Below are 22,066 nucleotides of genomic sequence, written 5' to 3'. Positions count from 1 at the left end.
TATAGAACATAAACACACACTATACACACCTTCGGTCAAAATACATATTATATACAAAATACACGCATTAATACTCTTACCACAAAATACACACAATGTAGACTTTATCGACACACTCCACGCTACTTACATTACATAGAATATATATTATACAAAATACATACATTGTATAAAATACACACGCTATTCAGAATTTAAACACACACACTATACACAAATAAATAGAAAATACACAAACTTACCACAAAAAACACACATTGCATATATTGGACATAATACACACGTTACTGAAAATATAAACACACACTGTACATAAAGCACGCATAATACATGCACAAAATATATTCACTACACACAATACCCGTAACGCACTATAATATTCATATACGAGAACTACATATGTAGCACTATAAACACACTATATATAACATAAAACCACTAAAATCATACACACAAAATACAAATTGTATTGAAAATACACACTACACAAAATACACAATTTCCACACATACACACACATCCCAAACAATGCATACTTTATACACAAAGTACACACAATCCACATGCTCCAAACTTCGTACATTGCAAAAATACAAATTAATCAAAATAAATACATTGCATAAAATAGACACACTATACACATCTCTGGTCAAAATACAAACATTAATAATAAAATACACACATTAAACATGAAAAACACACATCACAAAAATACATACATTGCATAAATACATAAACTATACCAAATATAAATAAACACTATACACATCCCCGATCCAAACACACATTATAAATAAATTACATACATTAAACACAAAATACACATAGACACTTCCCACACATAAACACACACTATACACATCTTCAGTCAAAAATACACATACTAATAATAAAATACATAGATTAAACCCAAAATACACAATTCAGACACAGACACACTCCACGGCATACATTGAACACAATACACTTAATAAAAAATACACACATTTGCGCTACACATATACACTATCCACAAATATATACAATACACACACCGCACACCCTATACAAGCACACTATACACAAAAAGATACACATAGGAAAAATAAACTATACACAGTACATACATTGCACACAATACGAACTGTATTCAAAATATACACCGTGTGCAGAGACTCAATATATAAAGAATACACACTATACACGCACCATACACACACTATACACGCACCACCACACTAAATACAAAATGCACACACTTAACACATAGACATACTGCCCACAAAAAAAATAGAAACACACACTTACCACAAAATACACACAATGCACACTTTACACACAATACACACTATATAAAATACATACATTGTATGATACACATCTTCGGTCAAAATACACTTATAAACAAAAATACACACACCGTCACACATATCCCAAAAAAATACACACAATGCACACCTTACACACAAAGTAGACATAATGCACACACTCCACACTACTTGCACACAGTACAAGCTATATAATACACATAAATTGCATAAAATCACACTATTCAAAATATTAACAAACACTATACACATCCCCGATCAAAATATGCAAAATGCACAAAATGCACACTACTTACATTACACACAACATTCACTATACAAAATACACATAGATACTTCCCACACATAAACACACACTATACACATCTCCAGTCAAAAATACACACACTAATAATAAAATACATAGATTAAACACAAAATACACAATTCAGACACCGACACCATCCACGGCATACATTGAACACAACACACTTAATAAAAAATACACACATATGCGCTACACATATACACTATCCACAAATATATACAATACACACACCGCACACCCTATACAAGCACACTATACACAAAAAGATACACATAGGAAAAATAAACTATACACAGTACATACATTGCACACAATACGAACTATATTCAAAATATACACCGTGTGCAGAGACTCAATATATAAAGAATACACACTATACACGCACCATACACACACTATCCATGCACCACCACACTAAATACAAAATGCACACACTTAACACATAGACACACTGCCCACAAAAAAAAATAGAAACACACACTTACCACAAAATACACACAATGCACACTTTACACACAATACACACTATATAAAATACATACATTGTATGATACACATCTTCGGTCAAAATACACTTATAAACAAAAATACACACACCGTCACACATATCCCAAAAAAATACACACAATGCACACCTTACACACAAAGTAGACATAATGCACACACTCCACACTACTTGCACACAGTACAAGCTATATAATATACATAAATTGCATAAAATCACACTATTCAAAATATTAACAAACACTATACACATCCCCGATCAAAATACGCAAAATGCACAAAATGCACACTACTTACATTACACACAACATACACTATACAAAATACACACACTATATAGAACATAAACACACACTATACACACCTCCGGTCAAAATACATATTTTATATAAAATACACGCATTAATACTCTTAACACACAATAATACACTTACCACAAAATACACACAATGCACACATTACACACACAAAGTAGACTTTATCGACACACTCCACGCTACTTACATTACATAGAATATATATTATACAAACTACATACATTGTATAAAATACACACACTATACAGAATTTAAAAACACACACTATAAACAAATAAATAGAAAATACACAAACTTACCACAAACAACACACATTACATATACTGCACATAATACACACGTTACTGAAAATATAAACTCACACTATACACAAAGCATGCATAATACATGCACAAAATATATTCACTACACACAATACCCGTAACACACTATAATATTCATATACGAGAACTACATATGTAGCTCTATAAACACACTATATAAAACATAAATGCACTAAAATCATACACACAAAATACAAACTGTATTGAAAATACACACTACACAAAATACACAATTTCCACACATACACACACATCCCAAACAATGCATACTTTATACACACAATCCACACAATCCACATACTCCAAACTTCGTACATTGCAAAAATACAAATTAATCAAAATACATACATTGCATAAAATAGACGCACTATACACATCCCTGGTCAAAATACAAACATTAATATTAAAATACACACATTAACCACGAAAAACACACATCACAAAAATACATACATTACATAAATACATAAACTATACCAAATATAAATAAACACTATACACATCCCCGATCCAAACACACAACTATACACATCTTCAATAAAAAATACACACTAATAATAAAATACATAGATTAAACACAAAATACACAATTCAGACACAAAAATACACACATTGTCACTACACATATACACTATCCACAAATATATACAATACACACACCGCACACCCTATACAAGCACACTATACACAAAAAGATACACATAGGGAAAATAAACTATACACAGTACATACATTGCACACAATACGAACTGTATTCAAAATATACACCGTGTGCAGAGACTCAATATATAAAGAATACACACTATACAGCACCATACACACACTATACACGCACCACCACACTAAACACAGAGACACACTGCCCACAAAAAAATAGAAACACACACTTACCACAAAATACACACAATACACACTTTACACACAATACACACTATAAAATACATACAAATACACATCTCCGGTCAAAATACACTTATTAACAAAAAATACACACACCGTCACACAACTTTCAAAAAATACACACAATGCACACCGTACACACAAAGTAGACATAATGCACACACTCCATACTACTTGCACACAGTACACGCTATATAATATACATAAATTGCATAAAATCACACTATTCAAAATATTAACAAACACTATACACATCCCCGATCAAAATACTCAAAATGCACAAAATGCACACTACTTACATTACACATAACATACACTATACAAAATACACACACTATATAGAACATAAACACACACTATACACACCTCCGGTCAATATACATATTATATATAAAATACATGCATTAATACTCTTAACACAATAATACACTTACCACAAAATACACACAATGCACACATTACACACACAAAGTAGACTTTATCGACACATTCCATTATACTTACGTTACATAGAATATATATTATACAAAATACATACATTGTATAAAATACACACACTATACAGAATTTAAAAACACACACTACACATAAATAAATAGAAAATACACAAACTTACCACAAAAAAACAAACATTGCATATATTGCACATAATACACACGTTACTGAAAATATAAACACACACTATACGCAAAGCATGCATAATTCATGCACAAAATATATTCACTACACACAATACCCGTAACACACTATAATATTCATATACGAGAACTACATATGTAGCACTATAAACACACTATATAAAACATAAATGCACTAAAATCATACACACAAAATACAAACTGTATTGAAAATACACACTACACAAAATACACAATTTCCACACATACACACACATCCCAAACAATGCATACTTTTTACACAAAGTACACACAATCCACATACTCCAAACGTCGTACATTGCAAAAATACAAATTAATCAAAATATATACATTGCATAAAATAGACACACTATACACATCTCCAGTGAAAAATACACACACTAATAATAAAATATATAGATTAAATACAAAATACACAATTCTCTCACACACACACTCCACAGCACATTGAACACAATACACTTAATAAAAATACATACATTGCATAATATACATAAGCTATACCAAATATAAATAAATACTATACACATCCTTGATCTAAATACACACATTATAAATAAATTACATACATTAAACAAAAAATACACATAGACACACTAATAATAAAATACACATTAAATACAAAACACACAATTGACACATACACACAAATTAAATACAAAATACAAACATATATATACAAATTACACATACACACTCATACACACAAACTAATCACAAAATACAAACATTAATAATAAAATACACACATTAAACATAAAATACACACACTTCACAATCTATACAAAATATAAATACACAATATACACATCCTCAATCAAAATACAAACATTAATAATAAAATACACACTTCCACACACATACACACAAATGCACAATTTATACACAAAGTACATATAATCCACACAATACACACTATTCAAAATACATACATTGCATAAAATACACACACTATACACATCCCTAGTCAAAATACACACATTAAACGAAAAATACACACTTCACACACATACACACAATGCACACTTTATACACACTATACAAAATACATACATTGCATAAAATACACAATATACAAAATATAAACAAATATATATAAAGAACACACAGTATACACTAAACATAAAATACACACTTAATAAATAAAATATATACATTAAACACAATATAAACATACTACATACACAGAATAAACACACTTCCCACAAAATAAACATAATGCACACTTTATACACACAATCCACACTCTCCACACTACATACATTGCACACAACACAACTAATCAAAATACATACATTGCATAAAATACACACTATATACAAAATATAAAAACAGACACTATACACATCCCCGGACAAAATACACACATTAAACACAAATTACACACTTACCACAAAATACACACAATGCATACTTCATAGGAAAAATACAAATAATCCACAAAATCCACACTACAAACGCACACAATACACACTATACAAAATACAAACATTGCGCTACACACCTATCCACAAATATATATACAATGCACACACCACACATCCTATTCAAGCACAATATAAACAAAAATTATGCACACGTAGGCAAATTTATTATACACAAAATACAAACACTGCACACATACACACAACAAAAAAAATACACTGCTTACATTGCACAAAATATAAATACACACTATACACAATACACATACTATACACAAAACAAATGAAATAAATACACTATACATACCATACACATAAAATACATGCACTACACATAGTACGATGTACACACGGTAAACTATAAAGCACATAGCACGATGTACACACAATACACTATAAACAAATACAGGTTATACACGCTATAAACAATACACGTTACACACATTATATGAAAAAATAACAAAATGAAAAAAAATACATGCATGCATATACACACATTGTAATATTTACACAAAATGCATGCACAACAAACACGCATATACACGAAATCCAGACACTACTCTCGACAACTACATAAAATACAGACAAATTACACACACAAAACACACTATACAACATACATAAATACATACTAACACAAAATATATGTACCGGATACAAATACACATTACATACCAAACACACTATACAATATACACTACCCCAAAATACAAGACACTACATTACATACTTTACATAAAATAAACACATTAAAAAGACACAAAATACACACATTTAACATACACACACAAAACACAACACACAAATACAAACCACAAACTATAAATGTACTACTCACATTACACACACATTAAAAAAATACACACACAATGCACACACTGCACGCATACACACACGAGCAAAATACATGTAGGCTATACAATACACTACTATGCACATACTACACTATACATATACTCCACACATTATACACAAAATACATACACTCTACATAAAATACATATTGCACACAATACAATATACAAAATACGCACTATTAGCGCACATACACAATACACTCACTATTTCCACAACACACTATACGACATTATACAGATATTATTTATAAAATTAATATACACGCGCTCCACATACACAAAAAAAAATGACATGCACACATACATAAAATACACATGCAAGTACTGCACACACTACAAACACTACATACTATTATAGTCCTGCCATGTAAAAACGCATGACTTCTTTAGTAATCAATTCACATTGGAAAGAAATATACCTTCAAGACAATTTCTTTAGTTGTTTATCTAGGCTCCATTGCATAATCTGTAATTTAAAAAAGCATAACTTCTTTAGTCAAAAATTCACATTGGAAAGGAATATATCTACAAGAAAAGTTCTTCAGTTGTCTATCCATGGAAACCGGAATGAAGCCATAGTATAAAGCCTCTTATTGACAACCATTTGGTTTTTAATATTAGTTGTTGTACCTGTGACAATACAAAAGTTTGTTGCAAAAGTAATAGATCGTCAGTAAGTATTTAATACAAGTGTGATGGATGTGGAGAGACTTGACTAACTTCATATTCTGATTGTCCTTGTAAAAGGCCTTGAGCATAAGGAAGCTGGTCAGAATATCCTAAGCTAACTCACTTGTCATCCTCGGTCAAAGTTCCGTATGAATGAGGGCTAGGTGTAGCATACTATTATCGTGATTACAAAATCAACCTCCAATAGTACCATTGAATAAAAATAGAAAACTGAAGCAACCAAATAATATAGAATTACCTCAATCTCAAATTTGAGGATCATCTTCAATTTCGGCATTGCATAAATCTCAGCAAGAAACCAAGAATTCCCATTGTCCAAGGGTAAGGAGGCCCATATCCAATACCTGTTCGAACAGGGTTCGATAATCACATTTACAGTCCTAGCCAAAATATCTGTATGGGGTGTTCCAAAGCAAGATGCGAAGGTCATGATCAAAGCAAGATATGTCAAACGTATAAAAATTCAGATAACCTGCTTTGAGAAGTTAAGAATTATGGCATGCATATTTAAAGCAGAGGAGAAGGAAAAGGGGGAGGGGGTAATGTTTACAAGATTAGACCATACCATATCATTTCTATTACATTTCTAATTCTATCTCCCATATGTGGACCACGAACTACCCCTAATGTTTGATGAGAAGGTCGTTATCAAAGGAAGATAAGTCTGATAGTATGAACACTTCATTACATTAAACGTATGAAACTCTGTGAAGGCTGCTTTGAGAAGGCAAGAACTGTGGCATGCATATTTAAAACAGAGAAGAAGGAAAAGGGGAAGGACGTAATGTTCACAATATTAGATCATATCATACTAAAAGGAAAACATCAGAGTACTTCCACACTCCGTATTTTTATTTTTGTATTTATGTTAACGATTTTGCTATTTTTATATAGCAAGCAGGCCATGGGGGGGAGGACAATTTAGACACTAAGAATCACATAGACCAAGGACAGGAATGTTTCTACACTAACTAAAATAATTAACTCTGGAATATACCTCATCCCATCGAATGCCATATGCCAGAGGATTCAGTTTCATCCTTACGAAAAGATGTGTACCCCCGCCAAGCAATTAGAGGAAATAACATCAACCATTTTTCATCACATGGGTATAGCAAGCAATTTTATGGCCATGGACATTCATTAAATAAGAAGACAACTTCCATTCCTAAATAAAGAAACATAAGTTCCAAAAACATGTTTAGTCGATTCAACATAGATTGCAGAGAACCCTTTTTGGAAGACCTACCTTTCAACTCCTCTTCACGTCGTTGTCTATCCAAAGATGGTAGATGTAAAAGAACATAGATTCAATCAAAGACGGTAGATGTAAAAGAACATAGATTCAAAAGCAGGGAAAGTAGAACTAAATCAGTTGCAGTACTCCTCGCCTCTACACTAGACGTATGAGATGTTGAGTTGGAACATATGTATGTTCAATGTCACCAGATGCAACTAGCATGTTTTTAGCTTCATTCTTGAATCCTTCAGTTGTGGCAATTGCTATGACCTGCATAATTTTCACCAAAGAATGCCCCCTATTAAGATCTAACAAAATAAACAAAACATAATGCCAACAGTAAATGAAGTAAAAGCATTCCATCCACCACGCCCCTAAAAGGATGATATCTTCCAAAACTTGGTTTGGCATTTGCAATATAAAAAAGCACCCGGTGTACCTACAAAAAGGAAAAAAGTAAATTATTTAATCAAATACATGTACAAGAACAACAGACTAAAATAAGTAAAAGAACAAAAATTTGTTTACCTGATAACCTTGACGAAACAGATCTACCAGATTCATAATTATCTGCAATGGATGTGGCACGAAAAAAATCAATATAATGACATGGAAAAGTGGAAAAACATAAATATATTTTTTTACTAGGAGATGAATGAGTTAAATGTAAGTAGCATAATACCTTGAAGAGCTCCATATGGCTTCAGTCGTTTGCTAATAACAGCTAAAGCAAAATGTTGTATATATCTCAAATTTTTGGGTACATATAAGGGAAGAGATATAAGATAGGTCTAGCGCCACCTAGCAGCTAAAAGAGTTGGCCAACATCAATCAAGTAACCAAAAATTTGGATGTTCATACCGTTTCTTGTCCATAAACCCTCTCACTATTTCATTAAAGCATGCTTCAGCCGCTTTACAACCACCTGCTAATTTATCCTGGAAAGGCAACCAAGAAATATCCTAAGACATTAGTTGATACACAGCTACCTACAGAATAACAACCTTGCATAATGAAAAACCGTGATAGCAGATGCAGTGGGTTTGAGCAGCTTTATTTCATCAAGGGAACTCACCAATCCAGCAAGTTGTCTTCTTGATAGCCATTTAAAAAGATCCCTACACCCTTCTATGCCTATTTCAGCGTTTGAGAGAATAATATATGGTAGCTAAACGCTAAAGACATCAGCAAGCGTGAGGTTAACAATACTCAAAGCAGGAGGTCGAAAAACACTATTTTCTAAAATGACTACAGGCCATTTTATCGAGATGAGCAGCACCAAGCATTGGTACTCTCATTGTACACTCAAGCATATGCTTTTTGTGTCGCCAAGGCATTTCAAGGCATCTGAAAGAATGCCCTGCATGAGCCACATTCATGTAAATGATCAAGCCTCACAGGAGCTATGTACATGACAGAAGAGTTTGAATATTGGGATTTAAAGGTACAAATATTGTCTTTGACGTTTTCAAGATTATCTAAAGGATCCCAAGTATTTATAATATTTGGATTGTAACTCACAGATAGTTAACGCAAGAGACTCTTAATAATAGTATAACTAATACTATACGAGAGTACCTTGCCTGACTTCTCAACTGGCAGTCCATTGTAGTCGTAAGAGCACCGATTGTGGACAAAGTAGCAATAATAAAAAAAATGTTGTTACTGTCGTGTGGACGCCCTTTTAGAGGTCCAAATAGATCTCCTAAAACAAGAAAGATAAAAGGGCATATCATGTAGATAATTATATACTCCATATACAAAAGTTGATAGTTGTTTCAAATTTTTCACTGAACGTACCAGTTCCAGCAGGCAGAATAGGTTTGTTAGCCTCTTCCAGAATTTTGGTCACACTTTCAATAGATTCCAAGCGGACCTAGACAGAAGATAAAGTCAGATTGACAGCATACCCTCATAAGTGAAGAAAAAGATATTTTATTAATTCATCAGTCATCTCTGACATATTTCTTTGTGGAACAGTGGAATATAAAGTTTTTTTACAACGGAGTTACTCATTACAAACAATTGAGATTCCGAGACATATTTTGATTCAATGATCAATATCAGGTGTTAAAGAAGTAATTGATTGAAAAAAAACAAAATAAATATGCATGGTTGAGAGAAACAGATTATGCTTCTAACTTACCTCCAAAATAAATGAGGGAACATATTCCTCGTGAACCTTAGGTATGGTCGCTGTGTTACTTGTTTCAATACAGAATGTAACACAGCTCAAGTCAACGACCTTACAAGAGGAACTTTGTTTTTCACGGCTACCTTCACATCTGCAGAAAACTAATAATCAGTAAGATTAAAACTGTAGAAAGAACTTTCTAATTCCAAATCATAATAAAGAAAATTTCTTCTTTTTTACCTTGAGACCCATGCAATAGTTTTTCCTTTCATATATGCTGTGGAGACAGCCACGGGATCCAATAACATGTTTTCGTTATTAGTCGAAAAGAACTCATCAATTTCAAACAAGTGCCTGATTGACCTTTTTCTCGTAGCAATCTGCAGAGAAACATCAAAGTTATATTCAAAAGAGAAAGACAAACAGGCGACGGTTTGAGCACCGGCACCTTCCCACATGGAAATATCTACATAGCTTTAAGTGCACCTCGGGGAAAGAATATCATGCAACCATTTGTAGAGCTTCAAAGCTGGATCAAGTGCAGGTGCAGCCAATCCTGTTGCAGGTCCGAATACATCTTTAATACCCGACATCGATGATTCATCAAGTTACTTGAAATTCTCGAAGATTAGAGTGAGTATCTGCTCAATTTGAACAGAAACTTCTCCCAGAAAACGGGCCTGATCAGGAAAACAATCAAGACATTAAATTAGATACTATCATACAATAACCAGGAAATGTAAAATGATAACAAAACGACAACTTGCCACATAACGACCTACCTCTTGGTGACTCAATGTGTGCTTACTTTTGTCTTTGATTACCACTGGCAGCAGAATGTCGTGCACCAAATCAAGATAATCTACTGTTGCTGTGGAGATATCCATAACGTATGAAAGGTATCTAAAAGATCGAAAAGCAAGAATGCATTTAACAATTGTGGAAACATATATAGCCATTCCAGGTAACCAGCAATGCACATTCATGATACCTGAGCTTTGTGTATGCATCTCAAGATCAAGTACCGATTCATCAAAAATGTCAGCCACCTGAACAAGAGCATGCCCGCAATACTTTCCCTTCGGATCATGGACTTCGATTATCAGATCATCTCCAAATCCATCTGGCAAGCTGCATGTCAAGAGCAGTATAATTCACTTATCAATGATCTGCCAAACATATGACCTAGAAGTAGAATGAGACACAAAACATAAAAGACACGAGATTCACCAGATACCGGTTACATTCCCAAAGCATCCTCTTCGGGTGAACTTTTCAATCTCAACAAACATGAATATGATTCTGCAATCAAAAACAAGATATACAATCTGAGTAGAAGTTAGATTGAATGAGAAACAAGAATCCATATTGATATATGATAGAATGAATGAATGTAAGAAACCTGCATACCTTGCACCAATTCATAAGTTGATGCACTTTATGAGCTTGGGTACTTCTCTCAAGTATCTACGAGTCCCAACAATTAAGTGTGCAACGCTTCTATGCAATATAGAGAGCATCTTACAATGTCAGCTTTTTTTCTTTTCTTTTTTTTTCCTTTTTTCTTTTTTTTCCTTTTTTTCTTTTTTTTCTATTGGATGAAACAATCAATTTCACATTTGAAAACCTTTACTGAAATGTTTCCAGCTTAACCGTGGATGAAGACTTTAAAGATGTTTCCAGCTCTTCCTCTGATTTTAATAATATATTTCTTAACCTGCAAATTTAACAAAGAAAGTTAATGTATCAGATATACCCTTTTAAGTATCTTTCTTTAGTGCAAAAGAAACCAAAATATGCTTTGGAAGCTAACTAATCAGCATATGCAGCAGAAAATTAAAAATAAAATCCAGAGATTATCTCACCCTAATACATCCCTCAGCAGTGAACATTCATTTTCCAAAAAGGGAGGAGCACCCATACAGCTCCTTGCCCATGAGTGGAGGCATAGACGCACAGATGCATCATAAGATAAAACAGCATACCAGTTGCCTAGACCACTGCATCGGATTTAGATAATATACAAGTATTAGAAGATCTGCTTCCATGAAAAGAAGCTAAATGAGAACTATTAACTTCAAGATCTCTCATGTTCATCTGGCATAAAGAATCCCAAAGTTCCTATTAGAATATCTCCTAGCATAAAAAATTGATAATGCTTTTTGCAACAATGTACTTATAGCTACGCAAAATATAGAAGTGAAGAAAAAGATATTTTATTAATTCATCAGTCATCTCTGACATATTTCTTTGTGGAACAGTGGAATATAAAGTTTTTTTACAACGGAGTTACTCATTACAAACAATTGAGATTCCGAGACATATTTTGATTTAATGATCAATATCAGGTGTTAAAGAAGTAATTGATTGAAAAAAATCAAAATAAATATGCATGGTTGAGAGAAACAGATTATGCTTCTAACTTACCTCCAAAATAAATGAGGGAATATATTCCCCGTGAACCTTAGGTATGGTCGCTGGGTTACTTGTTTCAATACAGAATGTAACACAGCTCAAGTCAATGACCTTACAAGAGGAACTTTGTTTTTCACGGCTACCTTCACATCTGCAGAAAACTAATAATCAGTAAGATTAAAACTGTAGAAAGAACTTTCTAATTCCAAATCATAATAAAGAAAATTTCTTCTTTTTTACCTTGAGACCCATGCAATAGTTTTTCCTTTCATATATGCTGTGGAGACAGCCACGGGATCCAATAACATGTTTTCGTTATTAGTCGAAAAGAACTCATCAATTTCAAACAAGTGCCTGATTGACCTTTTTCTCGTAGCAATCTGCAGAGAAACATCAAAGTTATATTCAAAAGAGAAAGACAAACAGGCGACGGTTTGAGCACCGGCACCTTCCCACATGGAAATATCTACATAGCTTTAAGTGCACCTCGGGGAAAGAATATCATGCAACCATTTGTAGAGCTTCAAAGCTGGATCAAGTGCAGGTGCAGCCAATCCTGTTGCAGGTCCGAATACATCTTTAATACCCGACATCGATGATTCATCAAGTTACTTGAAATTCTCGAAGATTAGAGTGAGTATCTGCTCAATTTGAACAGAAACTTCTCCCAGAAAACGGGCCTGATCAGGAAAACAATCAAGACATTAAATTAGATACTATCATACAATAACCAGGAAATGTAAAATGATAACAAAACGACAACTTGCCACATAACGACCTACCTCTTGGTGACTCAATGTGTGCTTACTTTTGTCTTTGATTACCACTGGCAGCAGAATGTCGTGCACCAAATCAAGATAATCTACTGTTGCTGTGGAGATATCCATAACGTATGAAAGGTATCTAAAAGATCGAAAAGCAAGAATGCATTTAACAATTGTGGAAACATATATAGCCATTCCAGGTAACCAGCAATGCACATTCATGATACCTGAGCTTTGTGTATGCATCTCAAGATCAAGTACCGATTCATCAGAAATGTCAGCCACCTGAACAAGAGCATGCCCGCAATACTTTCCCTTCGGATCATGGACTTCGATTATCAGATCATCTCCAAATCCATCTGGCAAGCTGCAGGTCAAGAGCAGTATAATTCACTTATCAATGATCTGCCAAACATATGACCTAGAAGTAGAATGAGACACAAAACATAAAAGACACGAGATTCACCAGATACCGGTTACATTCCCAAAGCATCCTCTTCGGGTGAACTTTTCAATCTCAACAAACATGAATATGATTCTGCAATCAAAAACAAGATATACAATCTGAGTAGAAGTTAGATTGAATGAGAAACAAGAATCCATATTGATATATGATAGAATGAATGAATGTAAGAAACCTGCATACCTTGCACCAATTCATAAGTTGATGCACTTTATGAGCTTGGGTACTTCCCTCAAGTATCTACGAGTCCTAACAATTAAGTGTGCAACGCTTCTATGCAATATAGAGAGCATCTTACAATGTCAGCTTTTTTTCTTTTCTTTTTTTTCCTCTTTTCTTTTTTTTCCTTTTTTTCTTTTTTTTTCTATTGGATGAAACAATTAATTTCACATTTGAAAACCTTTACTGAAATGTTTCTAGCTTAACCGTGGATGAAGACTTTAAAGATGTTTCCAGCTCTTCCTCTGATTTTAATAATATATTTCTTAACCTGCAAATTTAACAAAGAAAGTTAATGTATCAGATATACCCTTTTAAGTATCTTTCTTTAGTGCAAAAGAAACCAAAATATGCTTTGGAAGCTAACTAATCAGCATATGCAGCAGAAAATTAAAAATAAACTCCAGAGATTATCTCACCCTAATACATCCCTCAGCAGTGAACATTCATTTTCCAAAAAGGGAGGAGCACCCATACAGCTCCTTGCCCATGAGTGGAGGCATAGACGCACAGATGCATCATAAGATAAAACAGCATACCAGTTGCCTAGACCACTGCATCGGATTTAGATAATATACAAGTATTAGAAGATCTGCTTCCATGAAAAGAAGCTAAATGAGAACTATTAACTTCAAGATCTCTCATGTTCATCTGGCATAAAGAATCCCAAAGTTCCTATTAGAATATCTCCTAGCATAAAAAATTGATAATGCTTTTTGCAACAATGTACTTATAGCTACGCAAAATATAGAAGTGAAGAAAAAGATATTTTATTAATTCATCAGTCATCTCTGACATATTTCTTTGTGGAACAGTGGAATATAAAGTTTTTTTACAACGGAGTTACTCATTACAAACAATTGAGATTCCGAGACATATTTTGATTCAATGATCAATATCAGGTGTTAAAGAAGTAATTGATTGAAAAAAATCAAAATAAATATGCATGGTTGAGAGAAACAGATTATGCTTCTAACTTACCTCCAAAATAAATGAGGGAATATATTCCCCGTGAACCTTAGGTATGGTCGCTGTGTTACTTGTTTCAATACAGAATGTAACACAGCTCAAGTCAATGACCTACAAGAGGAACTTTGTTTTTCACTGCTACCTTCACATCTGCAGAAAACTAATGATCAGTAAGATTAAAACTGTAGAAAGAACTTTCGAATTCCAAACCATAATAAAGACAAATTCTTCTTTTTTACCTTGAGACCCATGCATTAGTTTTTCCTTTCATATATGCTGTGGAGACAGCCAAGGGATCAAGTGCAGGTGCAGCCAATCCTGTTGCAGTGCCGAATACATCTTTAATATTCATCTGGTGGATGATTCATCAAGTGCCTGATAATTCTCAAAGACCAAAGTGTGTATCTGCTCAATTTGAACATAAACTTCTCCCAAAAAATGGACCTGATCAGTAAAACAATCAAGGCATTCAATCAGAAAGTCGTGCACAACGTCAAGAAAATTTGTTGTTGGTGTGGAGAAATCCATAACGTATGAAAGGTATCTAAACGATCGACAAGCAAGAATGCATTTTACAATAGTGGAAACATATATAGCCGTTCCAGGTAACCAGCAATGCATAATCATGGTACCTGAGCTTTGTGTATGCATCTAAAACGCCAAAAGAGATGCAAATTCATCCACCAACCATTTCCACGAACCATGTAGCAACAAGTTTCTGTGCTGAAACTGTTGGCCTCTCATCGCAGTCTCCAAAACATAGTCGTAAGCTACAGTTTCTGCTACAGATGTATATGCACTAGACATAACACATAGTTAGTCATGCCACTCTCCCCGAAGGATGGAATCTTGATATTGTACAAAATAGGCGTTAAGCATGAACTATAAAACATCTGCATATATCTTGTAACTATATTCATCTGCAAACCTTGCAACTACTTTCATCTGCAGTGGTTGAATAGTTGATGTATAGCTGTATTTTTCCCAGCTTTTTCATGCTCTGGTTCCCGAGATATAACACACTGACAATGCTTATTCCCCTGCATCAAAACAAGCAGAAAAACTTGACCCCTTAACACACACGGTCTGTTTCAAAAATAACAGAAAACCAATGATGAGGTCAAGATCAAGTACCGATTCATCAGAAATGTCAGCCACCTGAACAAGAGCATGCCCGCAATACTTTCCATTCGAATCATGGACTTCAATTATCAGATCATCTCCAAATCCATCTGGCAAGCTGCAGGTCAAGAGCAGTATAATTCACTTATCAATGATCTGCCAAACATAAGACCTAGAAATAGAATGAGACACAAAACATAAAAGACAAGAGATTCACCAGATACCGGTTACATTCCCAATGCATCCTCTTCGGGCGAACTTTTCAATCTCAACAAACAAGAATATGATTCTGCAATCAAAAACAAGATATACAATCCGAGTAGAAGTTAGATTGAATGAGAAACAAGAATCCATATTGATATATGAATGAATGAATGAATGAATGTAAGAAACCTGCATACCTTGCACCAATTCATAAGTTGATGCAATTTATGAGCTTGGGTACTTCTCTCAAGTATCAACGAGTCCCAACAATTAAGTGTGCAACGCTTCTATGGAATATAGAGAGCCTCTTACAATGTCAGCTATTTTTCTTTCATTTTTTTTCCTTTTTTTTCTTTTTTTCCTTTTTTTCTGTTGGATGAAACAACCAATTTCACATTTGATAACCTTTGCAGAAATGTTTCCAGCTTCAACGTGGATGAAGACTTTAAAGATGTAAACATGCAACCAGTGGGTTGCTCCGTCCCCATTTTCACTTTACGAACTGAAAAATAATAGAAAAACTTTGTACAGTTAAATACAAGCCATGCACAAGAAGCAGAAAACAATTTTCTTGCAATACCACTTATACACCTTGAACTTTAACCTTCCCGATGTATTTCTTAAACGTTACGTAAGCGCTTTCACCCACAAGTTCAGAATGATCTTTCCTCGTCAGCTCTTCCTCTAATTATAATAATATATTTCTTAACCAGCAAATTTAACAAGGAAAGTTAATGTATCAGATATACCCTTTTAAGTATCTTTCTTTAGTGCAAAAGAAACCAAAATATGCTTTGGAAGCTAACTAATCAGCAGCATATACAGCAGAAAATTAAAAATAAAATCCAGAGATTATCTCACCCTAATACATCCCTCAGCAGTGAACATTCATTTTCCAAAAAGGGAGGAGCTCCCATACAGCTCCTTGCCCATGAGTGGAGGCTTAGAAGCACAGATGCATCATAAGATAAAACAGCATACCAGTTGCCTAGACCACTGCATCGGATTTAGATAATATACAAGTATTAGAAGATCTGCTTCCATGAAAAGAAGCTAAATGAGAACTATTAACTTCAAGATCTCTCATGTTCATCTGGCATAAAGAATCCCAAAGTTCCTATTAGAATATCTCCTATCATAAAAAATTGATAATGGTTTTTGCAACAATGTACTTATAGCTACGCAAAATCTAGAAGTGAAGAAAAAGATATTTTATTAATTCATCAGTCATCTCTGACATATTTCTTTGTGGAACAGTGGAATATAAAGTTTTTTTACAACAGAGTTACTCATTAGAAACAATTGAGATTCCGAGACATATTTTGATTCAATGATCAATATCAGGTGTTAAAGAAGTAATTGATTGAAAAAAATCAAAATAAATATGCATGGTTGAGAGAAACAGATTATGCTTCTAACTTACCTCCAAAATAAATGAGGGAACATATTCCTCGTGAATCTTAGGTATGGTCGCTGTGTTACTTGTTTCAATACAGAATGTAACACAGCTCAAGTCAACGACCTTACAAGAGGAACTTTGTTTTTCACGGCTACCTTCACATCTGCAGAAAACTAATAATCAGTAAGATTAAAACTGTAGAAAGAACTTTCTAATTCCAAATCATAATAAAGAAAATTTCTTCTTTTTTACCTTGAGACCCATGCAATAGTTTTTCCTTTCATATATGCTGTGTAGACAGCCACGGGATCCAATAACATGTTTTCGTTATTAGTCGAAAAGAACTCATCAATTTCAAACAAGTGCCTGATTGACCTTTTTCTCGTAGCAATCTGCAGAGAAACATCACAGTTATATTCAAAAGAGAAAGACAAACAGGCGACGGTTTGAGCACCGGCACCTTCCCACATGGAAATATCTACATAGCTTTAAGTGCACCTCGGGGAAAGAATATCATGCAACCATTTGTAGAGCTTCAAAGCTGGATCAAGTGCAGGTGCAGCCAATCCTGTTGCAGGTCCGAATACATCTTTAATACCCGACATCGATGATTCATCAAGTTACTTGAAATTCTCGAAGATTAGAGTGAATATCTGCTCAATTTGAACAGAAACTTCTCCCAGAAAACGGGCCTGATCAGGAAAACAATCAAGACATTAAATTAGATACTATCATACAATAACCAGGAAATGTTAAAAATGATAACAAAACGACAACTTGCCACATAACGACCTACCTCTTAGTGACTCAATGTGAGCTTACTTTTGTCTTTGATTACCACTGGCAGCAGAATGTCGTGCACCAAATCAAGATAATCTACTGTTGCTGTGGAGATATCCATAACGTATGAAAGGTATCTAAAAGATCGAAAAGCAAGAATGCATTTAACAATTGTGGAAACATATATAGCCATTCCAGGTAACCAGCAATGCACATTCATGATACCTGAGCTTTGTGTATGCATCTCAAGATCAAGTACCGATTCATCAGAAATGTCAGCCACCTGAACAAGAGCATGCCCGCAATACTTTCCCTTCGAATCATGGACTTCGATTATCAGATCATCTCCAAATCCATCTGGCAAGCTGCATGTCAAGAGCAGTATAATTCACTTATCAATGATCTGCCAAACATATGACCTAGAAGTAGAATGAGACACAAAACATAAAAGACACGAGATTCACCAGATACCGGTTACATTCCCAATGCATCCTCTTCGGGTGAACTTTTCAATCTCAACAAACAAGAATATGGTTCTGCAATCAAAAACAAGATATACAATCCGAGTAGAAGTTAGATTGAATGAGAAACAAGAATCCATATTGATATATGATAGAATGAATGAATGTAAGAAACCTGCATACCTTGCACCAATTCATAAGTTGATGCACTTTATGAGCTTGGGTACTTCTCTCAAGTATCTACGAGTCCCAACAATTAAGTGTGCAACGCTTCTATGCAATACAGAGAGCCTCTTACAATATCAGCTTTTTTTCTTTTCTTTTTTTCCTTTTTTTCCTTTTTTTCTTTTTTTCCTTTTTTTCTGTTGGATGAAACAACCAATTTCACATTTGATAACCTTTGCTGAAATGTTTCCAGCTTCACCGTGGATGAAGACTTTAAAGATGTAAACATGCAACCAGTGGGTTGCTCCGTCCCCATTTTCACTTTACGAACTGAAAAATAATAGAAAAACTTTGTACAGTTAAATACAAGCCATGCACAAGAAGCAGAAAACAATTTTCTTGCAATACCACTTATACACCTTGAACTTTAACCTTCCCGATGGTTTTCTTAGACGTTACGTAAATGCCTTCACCCACAAGTTCAGAATGATCGTTCCTCGGCAGCTCTTGCTCTGATTTTAATAATATATTTCTTAACCGGCAAATTAAACAAGGAAAGTTAATGTACTAGATATGCCCTTTTAAGTAACTTTCTTTAGTGCAAAAGAAACCAAAATATGATTTGGAAGCTAACTAATCAGCATATGCAGCAGAAAATTAAAAATAAAATCCAGAGATTATCTCACCCTAATACATCCCTAAGCAGTGAACATTCATTTTCCAAAAAGGGAGGAGCTCCCATACAGCTCCTTGCCCATGGGTGGAGGCATAGACGCACAGATGCATCATAAGATAAAACAGCATACCAGTTGCCTAGACCACTGCATCGGATTTAGATAATATACAAGTATTAGAAGATCTGCTTCCATGAAAAGAGGCTAAATGAGAACTATTAACTTCAAGATCTCTCATGTTCATCTGGCATAAAGAATCCCAAAGTTCCTATTAGAATATCTCCTAGCAAAAAAAATTGATAATGCTTTTTGCAACAATGTACTTTTAGCTACGCAAAATCTAGAAGTGAAGAAAAAGATATTTTATTAATTCATCCGTCATCTCTGACATATTTCTTTGTGGAACAGTGGAATATAAAGTTTTTTTACAACGGAGTTACTCATTACAAACAATTGAGATTCCGAGACATATTTTGATTCAATGATCAATATCAGGTGTTAAAGAAGTAATTGATTGAAAAAAAACAAAATAAATATGCATGGTTGAGAGAAACAGATTATGCTTCTAACTTACCTCCAAAATAAATGAGGGAACATATTCCTCGTGAACCTTAGGTATGGTCGCTGTGTTACTTGTTTCAATACAGAATGTAACACAGCTCAAGTCAACGACCTTACAAGAGGAACTTTGTTTTTCACTGCTACCTTCACATTTGCATATTTGGCTGCACGCTGGTGCTAGATGGATTAGCCCCTTCATTGTTCCGTTTCTCCACTGAAACGCTGTTGCCACTAGTGGTGTCCGGGGTGGAGTTCAGTTAGTGACAGATTCAGAAGACATCCTAGCAGAATCACGGTGCCCTACAACGACTCTATCATTATAATTCCCAGGTGCATTGGCAAAATAAATGTGTCTTGCACCACCATTGGCCACTTTATCATCCCGCGGTGATGCCTTAGGGGAGTCGCGACCACCATAGCCCCCACCCTCAGAATCAGAGGTGTCTATGTCCCAATCCGAGAGGTTCTCAATCATACGGTTAACAGAGGGTATACATCCAGTGCGTAAGTTGGAAACAGAGGACAACCCGAGGCTATTGCCACAGTACCTCAGCCCCACCACTGAATCAGAATGAAGCTTGTGCCGTAGGAACTAGTTCTCCACCTATTCATAATATACCAAATTCAAGATTAATGAATCACATAATGTATGAAGTCACAATGTAAACAAGAAATTGACTAAAGAAATAAGATATCGACCTCAAGCCGGATTTTCTGCCCTCCGGCAGACCAGCGGCGGTGGCGGAGGCAGACCAGCGGTGGCAGCGAGGCATCCGACGCACAACGACACTTCCCAGACCTTTTCGACGACATTTCCAAACCCTTTTCATTTCTGAAACTTTTAGTAAAGATTTCAAGGTTTTTAAACTTTTTTTGCAAATTAAATGTGAAGCAACTTACCGAGCGTCGGCGGGGACGGCAGCGGTTACCAGCCGAAACAATAGCAGCAGCGGTGGTGTCGCAGTAGGAAGGGTTGTCAGTGTCGAGGAAGAAAACTCCGGAGAATCGATAGCTAAGTAGTCCAATTCTAGTTTAGAGTTTTTTTTCAATTTGGAGGAACAGAAAGGGTGAGAAGCGAGGGAGAGAGAGAGAGGGGATCGGTGAGAAGCAAGAGAGAGAGATTCAAATTTGGGGGTGATTCAAATTTGGGGGTGATTCTTTTCTTTTATTTATATACTGTAGGGCTTAGTTATATCTAGTGTTGGGCT

General features: G+C 34.6%; 6 long non-coding RNA genes across 11 annotated transcripts; all 6 read right to left on the bottom strand.

Annotated features, from left to right (window-relative positions):
* Nucleotides 1-7,558: 7,558 nt before the first annotated feature.
* LOC121747047 lies at nucleotides 7,559-8,721 on the bottom strand. The gene is made up of 3 exons (XR_006039113.1): nucleotides 8,538-8,721; nucleotides 8,286-8,456; nucleotides 7,559-7,632 (listed from the first exon to the last, which is right to left on the bottom strand). It is a non-coding gene; the product is annotated as an uncharacterized LOC121747047 (long non-coding RNA).
* Nucleotides 8,722-9,416: 695 nt separating this feature from the next.
* LOC121747046 lies at nucleotides 9,417-10,201 on the bottom strand. The gene is made up of 3 exons (XR_006039112.1): nucleotides 10,107-10,201; nucleotides 9,533-9,646; nucleotides 9,417-9,466 (listed from the first exon to the last, which is right to left on the bottom strand). It is a non-coding gene; the product is annotated as an uncharacterized LOC121747046 (long non-coding RNA).
* A 447-nt stretch (nucleotides 10,202-10,648) lies between these two features.
* Nucleotides 10,649-11,342, bottom strand: LOC121747649. 2 transcript variants are annotated; one of them, XR_006039249.1, is made up of 3 exons: nucleotides 11,149-11,342; nucleotides 10,903-11,042; nucleotides 10,649-10,813 (listed from the first exon to the last, which is right to left on the bottom strand). It is a non-coding gene; the product is annotated as an uncharacterized LOC121747649 (long non-coding RNA). The 2 variants fall into 2 exon arrangements; XR_006039250.1 differs by having other exon boundaries at nucleotides 10,801-10,823.
* A 1,872-nt stretch (nucleotides 11,343-13,214) lies between these two features.
* LOC121747747 lies at nucleotides 13,215-13,757 on the bottom strand. 2 transcript variants are annotated; one of them, XR_006039334.1, is made up of 3 exons: nucleotides 13,564-13,757; nucleotides 13,318-13,457; nucleotides 13,215-13,228 (listed from the first exon to the last, which is right to left on the bottom strand). It is a non-coding gene; the product is annotated as an uncharacterized LOC121747747 (long non-coding RNA). The 2 variants fall into 2 exon arrangements; XR_006039335.1 differs by having other exon boundaries at nucleotides 13,216-13,238.
* A 2,924-nt stretch (nucleotides 13,758-16,681) lies between these two features.
* On the bottom strand, nucleotides 16,682-17,041 carry LOC121746548. Its single transcript, XR_006039051.1, has 3 exons — nucleotides 17,016-17,041; nucleotides 16,832-16,903; nucleotides 16,682-16,732 (listed from the first exon to the last, which is right to left on the bottom strand). It is a non-coding gene; the product is annotated as an uncharacterized LOC121746548 (long non-coding RNA).
* A 1,985-nt stretch (nucleotides 17,042-19,026) lies between these two features.
* On the bottom strand, nucleotides 19,027-21,010 carry LOC121746546. Of its 4 annotated transcripts, none has more exons than XR_006039049.1 (7): nucleotides 20,872-21,010; nucleotides 20,310-20,444; nucleotides 20,032-20,155; nucleotides 19,642-19,953; nucleotides 19,462-19,533; nucleotides 19,223-19,362; nucleotides 19,027-19,134 (listed from the first exon to the last, which is right to left on the bottom strand). It is a non-coding gene; the product is annotated as an uncharacterized LOC121746546 (long non-coding RNA). The 4 variants fall into 4 exon arrangements; XR_006039048.1 differs by having other exon boundaries at nucleotides 19,634-19,953; nucleotides 20,043-20,155; XR_006039047.1 differs by having other exon boundaries at nucleotides 20,043-20,155.
* Between the last annotated feature and the right edge of the window lie 1,056 nt (nucleotides 21,011-22,066).

The sequence above is a fragment of the Salvia splendens genome, chromosome 9 (assembly GCF_004379255.2).
Source record: "Salvia splendens isolate huo1 chromosome 9, SspV2, whole genome shotgun sequence".
Taxonomy (NCBI): domain Eukaryota; kingdom Viridiplantae; phylum Streptophyta; class Magnoliopsida; order Lamiales; family Lamiaceae; genus Salvia; species Salvia splendens.
Note: the sequence above shows the minus strand (reverse complement) of the source record. Positions and strands in the feature narration are given on the sequence as shown.